Consider the following 7,150-nt stretch of genomic DNA (forward strand, 5'->3'; position numbering starts at 1 on the left):
GATGAGTTTGACATGACTGACCTGGGTGGAGTGTCATATTTCTGGAATTGAATCAAGAAGTGGTAGTGAAGGAATTGTTCTCACACGGCAAAAATATGCTACTGATATTCTGCATAGATTCAATATGCAACACTGTAACAGTGCTGAAACACTTGCAGAAGCTGGATTGTGGCTCGATAGAGATAGTGAAGAGGACTTAGTAGATGCTACTGAGTTTAGAAGGATTGTTGGGGCATTGAGATATCTCTGCAACACCAGACCTGATCTAGTTTTCAGTGTTGGTCTGATTAGCAGAGTTATGGACAGGCCTAGAGTATCACATCTCAATGCAGCAAAATGAATATTGAGATATGTGAAAGGAACAATTGGTTATGGAATTTGTAGATGCAAATGCCTTTGGTGCTTTGATGATGATCATGATGATATGATGCAATTGATGCAAATGGGCTTTTCAAGATTAAAATTCAAGACAATACTTCAAGATTACAAGTCACAACTTCAAGATGATCACTAGTAAATTAGGAAGGGAATTCCTAATTGAATTAGCAAAAGGTTTGGCCAAGAAATTTTAATTAAAAAGTGTTTTTCAAAGATTTTACTCTCTGGTAATCGATTACCAGAGGATGTAATCGATTACCAGTGGCCAAATATATTTTATAACAGCTACTGAAATTTGAATTCGAAATTTTAGACTGTGTAATCGATTACACAATTTTGGTAATCGATTACCAGCAGTTAATAAACGTTTTAATTCAAATTTTAAAAGCTGTAATCGATTACACAATTCCTGTAATCGATTACCAGACAGGATTTTCAGAAAAATAATTCTAAGAGTCACAACTTTTCAAAGGCTTTATTCTTGACCACCAATGGTCTATATATATGTGACTTAAACACGAATTTGCTCAGAGATTTTTCAGAACAACAAGTGTTTATCCTCTCAAAGAGCAAAATCATTTTATCCTCTTAAAATTCCTTGGCCAATTCAATTGCAATTCATTAAGGAATTATTTGAGCGCTCAATCTGTAAAATCTATCTCTTTCTAGAGAGATTCATTCTTCTTCTTCTACTCATTCTCTAAGGGATTAAGAGATTGTGGGTCTCTTGTTGTAAAGGAATTCTAAACACAAGGGAAGGATTGTCCTTGTGTGTTTAGAACTTGTAAAAGGAATTTACAAGATAGTGGAACTCTCAAGCGGGTTGCTTGGGAACTGGACGTAGGCACAGGGGTGTGGCCGAACCAGTATAAATCTGAGTTTGCACTTTCTCTTCCCTTAATCTCCTTTATTTATTATTGCTTTATATTCATATTCAAATTGTTTTATTTGAATTAATATTTAAGAAGATTGTCATTAAGGGAATTCATAACTTGAATAAATAGTGAAATAGATTTTTAATTGGGGAAGTAGTTTGGAATATCTTAATTCAACCCCCCTTCTTAAGATATATGAGGCCACTTGTCTAACAGAATTTTGATGACCATTAACCATAGTGAAAATACAAGAAATCTATATGGCTATACAGATGCTGATTGGTGTGGAGACAAACGTGATAGGAAGAGCACTGTTGGATTTGTTTTTCTAATTGATTCAGCACCAATTTCTTGGAGCTCGAAGAAGGAATCTATGGTTGCACTTTCATTGTGCGAAGCTGAATACATTGTTGCTGCAATGGAAGCTTGTCAAGCAGTGTGGCTTGATACTTTGATACAGGAACTGAAGATCAAAGAAGAAGGTCCAGTTGAGCTATATGTAGATAACAAATATGCAATCAAGTTAGCCAAACATCCAATTGCACATGGAAGATCAAAGCACATTGAAACCAAATTTCATTTCATAAGAGACCAAGTTGCGAAGGGGAAATTCAAGTTGAAGTTCTGCAGATCAAAAGATCAGCTTGCCGATATATTTACCAAGTCCTTGAAATCTGAAACCTTCAAAAAACAGAGAAGCATGCTGAATATTGTTGATAGCAGGAAACTAGCTTAAGGGGGTGTGTTAAAATTTAAGAATAAATAAGCTAGTTATTGAATGATATAGATATTGCCACGTGTAATAAGTACTCTCCTATATGCTGAACCATATTGAGTATTAACTATGTGCTAACAGAAATAATTTTCGTTGTAACTGTTTTCCCCTTTCTCTCTCTCGTTCTTGGAAAAGTGTATGTGCGTGATTCTTTTTTTGATGAATTCATACTCCAACACATCAGACCAATGGGCTTGGAAGGAGGACTCTTCAAGCCTCTACACAATTAAATTACCTTACAATTTCTTCAAGCTCAAGTATTCACAAAGAGTTCACTCCTCATTTTGTTGTTTCTAAATATATTTTTGGAAGAGCTCTATTCCTTTGAAAAAAATAACTTGTTTTTTTCTTGGAGGGTGATTTCGAATAGGATCCCTACTCGGGTCAATTTGTACGTAAGAGAGATGTATTGTCTCTAATTACAGAGTATAGAGTATCTTTTGTGTTTTACGCTTCTCTTTGGAAGAAATATTGTCATCAATTATTTTTTATCCTACTTGATCTGAAACCTTGGAATGTTATCTATCCATGGATTAATTGGTTATACCGGGTCTCACCTAATAACATATTTGATCATCTGGTATAGATAATATCAGTTATGAAAAGGAAAAATAAATATATAGTCTTTAGATAAGTACTTAATTATTTTAAATGATTTTCTAATTTTAAATAGAAATAATAATCTTTTGAAATATCAAACAAAATATACAACACACACAACCATATAATAAATTATTGGTAAAGTTCTCTGTGTAATTTAAATGATTAAAACTGTTGGAAACGATATTCGTGACACATGTAAACTCAATAATTACTATAACCGCCGCAAAATCATTTTTTTGTTGAGATTTACTTGCCAAAACTTAGCTTGTGTACTGCCACAGTGCGGGACCTGATAATGTTCTTTTTAGTGTCAATTAGTAATAAATGATAGAAAATAAGTGTAATGAATTTACAAAATGATTTATCGACTATAATGCACAATTTATATAAAATTAAAAATTAAAACAAATAAGAAATTAGTGTTAGCATTAAGCCGGGAAAAAAATAAGTAGGAATTAACCCATGAAATTAGTTGACATGACAAAACCTTTCATCATATAATATAATAATATAATAGTGAAATGTATTTTTATGTGAAATATTTAAGGTATCTTGTATTTTTTTTCTATTATTTAAATATTAACAATTTTATGTAAATGTTAATAGGATTTTATGTAAAATTATTATTTTTCTTGTGCATTACTTAAAATAAATGTTTCTTTTATACAACTAAAATTTTCTAATAGATAAATACTTCAAACTATATATGTACTGATATGATCAAGAACTCCTTGATCATGTTTTAGATTGGGAATCCCTCAAGCCAATATAGGGTTCAATAAGTGTCAATCCCTTGAATACATCTTGGCTCCATGGAAATTATGGAATCTAGCTCATCTTAATACTATATTAGTTCTATCATGTAATTTTAGATTGCATCACCTTAATCAAGGGTTACAAAGCATCATATGAGATATTGAACGTTCCAGATAACATATGTCTCGTCCTACCTATTTCAGAAGCGGTTCTATCCTACCTAAACTAACTAACCTAACTAAAATATATATGCTTATGAAGAACTATCTAATGGGGCACATGTTCAATAAGCCTTTCAGATAATTGAATCTTTCCTCAACTAAGTAGTGAAATGATTGTTTTGTGTGTGTGATATTCTTGAATGGATAAGTTCCTTAGAATTTTAATTCTAGGCTTAGGAAGTTGTATTTTAGGCCTAAAAAGTCTTGGTCAACCATAGTCAACCATTCAAATTAAGGAAATCTCCTCATTAATGATATTTCGCTAATTATGTGATTTTTTAGGGTAAAAATCATTATGATCCTTGATAAAATTAGTTTAATTATAATAAAAAAAATTTGTGTTTTTAATTCAACAAAATATTTTGTTGTGCATTAATAATTAATTTATTGAACATTATTAAGCTAGATTTAAGTTATTCCAAAGACATTTAACTCATAAAATTAAGTATGACAATATGGTTTATTTAATAGAGTCAAATAATTAAAATAGGATGGTTTAGAGATGTCCAACACATTTTTTGTAGAAAAAAAATAGATCACCTTTGGGAATGAGGAAAGAGTCCCTAAACCTAATTTAGAGTCCCTATAAAAGCTAAGAGAGACCCCTCAATCCCTTGTGCAGCCAAATTTTGAGGAGAGAGAAATGTGAGGTGCTTTAACTTCTCTCTAAGTTCCTCATTCCTCCTCCTTCTCTCTAGATTTTTATAGTTCTAATCTTCTTCTTTCTTGCTCATTTTTGGATATGTGGTAGAGGAGCAAAGGCTCTACAATGCATTTTTCATTTTGAGCACTTGGATGCAAAGGTAAGGGGGTGTTTTCTAAATTCTTGTGATCTATGTGTAGTTGTAATGGATAAAGTTTTATTTTTTATGTTGTGGAATGTTGTGTTATTTTTTCGTATATGCCTCTATTCATGCAACTCGTACTTCTATGATTATAATTTTTTTATTTTGGATGCCAAAATTAAATTCCTTAACCCTAAAAACAAAGAAAAACATATAAAGTTTGCTGAATTTGATTTTATGTAGTGAAAGTTATATCAAAAATCAAGTTTTGAACCCTTTTAGGTGATTTTTTTATTATTATTTTGGTAACACCAAGTGACTTATTTGATCCCTTATCTTATTTTTTTTATTCAATTTTGTCATTTATCTTTTAAAAATTTCACCTTAGTCCTTCAACATCTGACTCAAAATGGTCCCTCCGTCCTCTTAAAATCGTCATTAGAAATATAAAAAATATCAACGGCTAAAAATGCAAGAAAATGTATATTTCATAGTTTCTCTCCTTTTCCTCCTTCAAAAGTTGAATCAATGTGCTTCTCCACAGACATGACATCCATCATTTGCGCCAACCTCACAATCCTAATGTTGCACCCTTCCTCTAGTTCCCTAAACACATTTTTCACTTTCTTCGACTTCCTCCGGTCCTTGCACTCTACCCCCTCACTGTCGCAAACGTCGCCACTACAAATGCCTTTATCGTGAATGTCATCACTGCCAAAGGTGAAAACTTGATCTTTTAGCTTCTCTGGGCCTTTTACAGCCCCTACCTATGCCTAACAGGGTATGGGATGCTATTGGTATGGACTTTATAAAAGGTTTACCACACTCCCATGGTAAGCAAGCTATATTTGTGGTGGTTGATAGACTGAGTAAGTATGCACATTTCATTGCATTAGCACATCCTTACATGGCTTTGTATATAGCTCAGTTATTTTTAGATAACATTTTCAAGTAACATGGCTGGCCAATCACCATTACTTGTGACAAAGACCCCATTTCCCTTAATAGGATTTGGAGTGAATTATTTCAGCTACAGAGTACTTCAGTTAACAAATCCACATCTTACCATCCACAAACATCCACAAACTGATGGTCAAAATGAAGTGGCGAACAAGTGTTTGGAAACTTACCTTCACTGCATGTGTTTTAGGAAGCCCACTAGATGGTCTAAATGGTTATCCCTGGCTAAATGGTGGTACAACACCAACTTCCATTCTTCTATTCAGACCACACCATATGAAGTTGTCTACGACCAAGCTCCTCCGATCCAATTACCCTTCATGCCTGGGGAAGTTGCTAACCCAACTGTTGACAGGACTCTGAGTAAAAGGGAACAAGTGATTCAGCTGCTGAAATTTCACCTTACCCGAGCCCAAAATTGAATGGCCCAGCAGGCTGACAAGCACTGATTTGATAGTGTTTGTCATTGGGGACTTTTTCTATTTAAAGCTACAACCTTATAGACAATTCACCATGCGACACTCCTCATTTCATAAGCTGCTACCTAAGTACTATGCTCCCTTTCAAGTGCTGGAAAGAATTGGCTCTATGGTGTATCAGTTGCAACTACTTCCCAATGTTGAAGTCCATTATGTATTCCACATTTCTCAGTTGAAGCTCTGAACAAATCCTCATGTTACCACAATCCATCCTCTTCCTGCTAATTCCACTATGTCGTTCAAGAAAGAAAAGCCTGAAGCTATTTTGGATAGAAAGATGGAGCATTAAAGTACTCATCAAATGTAAAGGTCTTCTTATAGAGCATGCCAATTGGGAGTTCTACTATGATTTGCTCAAGAAATTTCCCTCTTTCCGTCGTTCAGGACAAGGATGTACTCGAAGGGGAGGGTATTGTTACAACATTTAGGAAGCATAAATAATTTCTGTTGTAACTTTCTTTTACTTTACTATTTTTACCCTTTTGCTTTTTTTTTCCTTTTGCTTAAAATTTATTGTGCAGTGTTGGCACTAATTGGTAGGCAATGGTTTTGTTACCGCACCCTTCCTATAGGTTTTGTAACTAATCGAGTATGTAGCATAGTTGTGCAAAGGAATGAGTAACAAAAATATTCCACCAACCTTCTTCCCTAGAATTTATTTCTCTACATTTCCTTTTGTTATCCCTTGCTCATCGGGAATCATTCATACATTGAATTCCCTTTGCTTGGATCAACGAATTTTGGGAGAATCTATCTCCCTGAAATCCAAAAGTTCCATCTCACAAACCCCAATTCTTTTTTCTCTCTTCATTTTATTAATTTAACACCCACATCAGTGATTCAAGTTTCTTCAGGAGCCCGAACCCGAGCAAAAAATACCCTAACAAAAATGATGCTGATGAAAGGTTTCCTTTTTGCTTCTTTACCTGCGCTGAGTGGGGATGACGTTTGGGTTAGATCTGGGCTCGGTTGATGATGGTGGTTGTTGGTTGCTAGACATGAATGCCTAGTAAGGGTGGGTGGGTCGTTTGTTTGAGGAGGCTGGAGGTGAGATTGTGCACACAAGGGCCGGGGAAAGGAGGAGACACAATGATTTGATGTTGGCACGTTGTGGTAGTTGCATTTTTTTTTTGCAATTTGTATTCGTTTTTATTTTTCATAAATTATATTTTAAAATTTAAATTAAAAAAAGAATGTCACTTAAGTTCAAAAACGCCCAAACCTTATTCTGAAGCGAAAATAAATTAATTTTAAAGGATGAAAAACAAACAAATAATTTTATAAAAGTAAAATGAACTTTAGACGAAAAATATTTTTT

Source organism: Glycine max, chromosome 14, assembly GCF_000004515.6.
Source record: "Glycine max cultivar Williams 82 chromosome 14, Glycine_max_v4.0, whole genome shotgun sequence".
Taxonomy (NCBI): domain Eukaryota; kingdom Viridiplantae; phylum Streptophyta; class Magnoliopsida; order Fabales; family Fabaceae; genus Glycine; species Glycine max.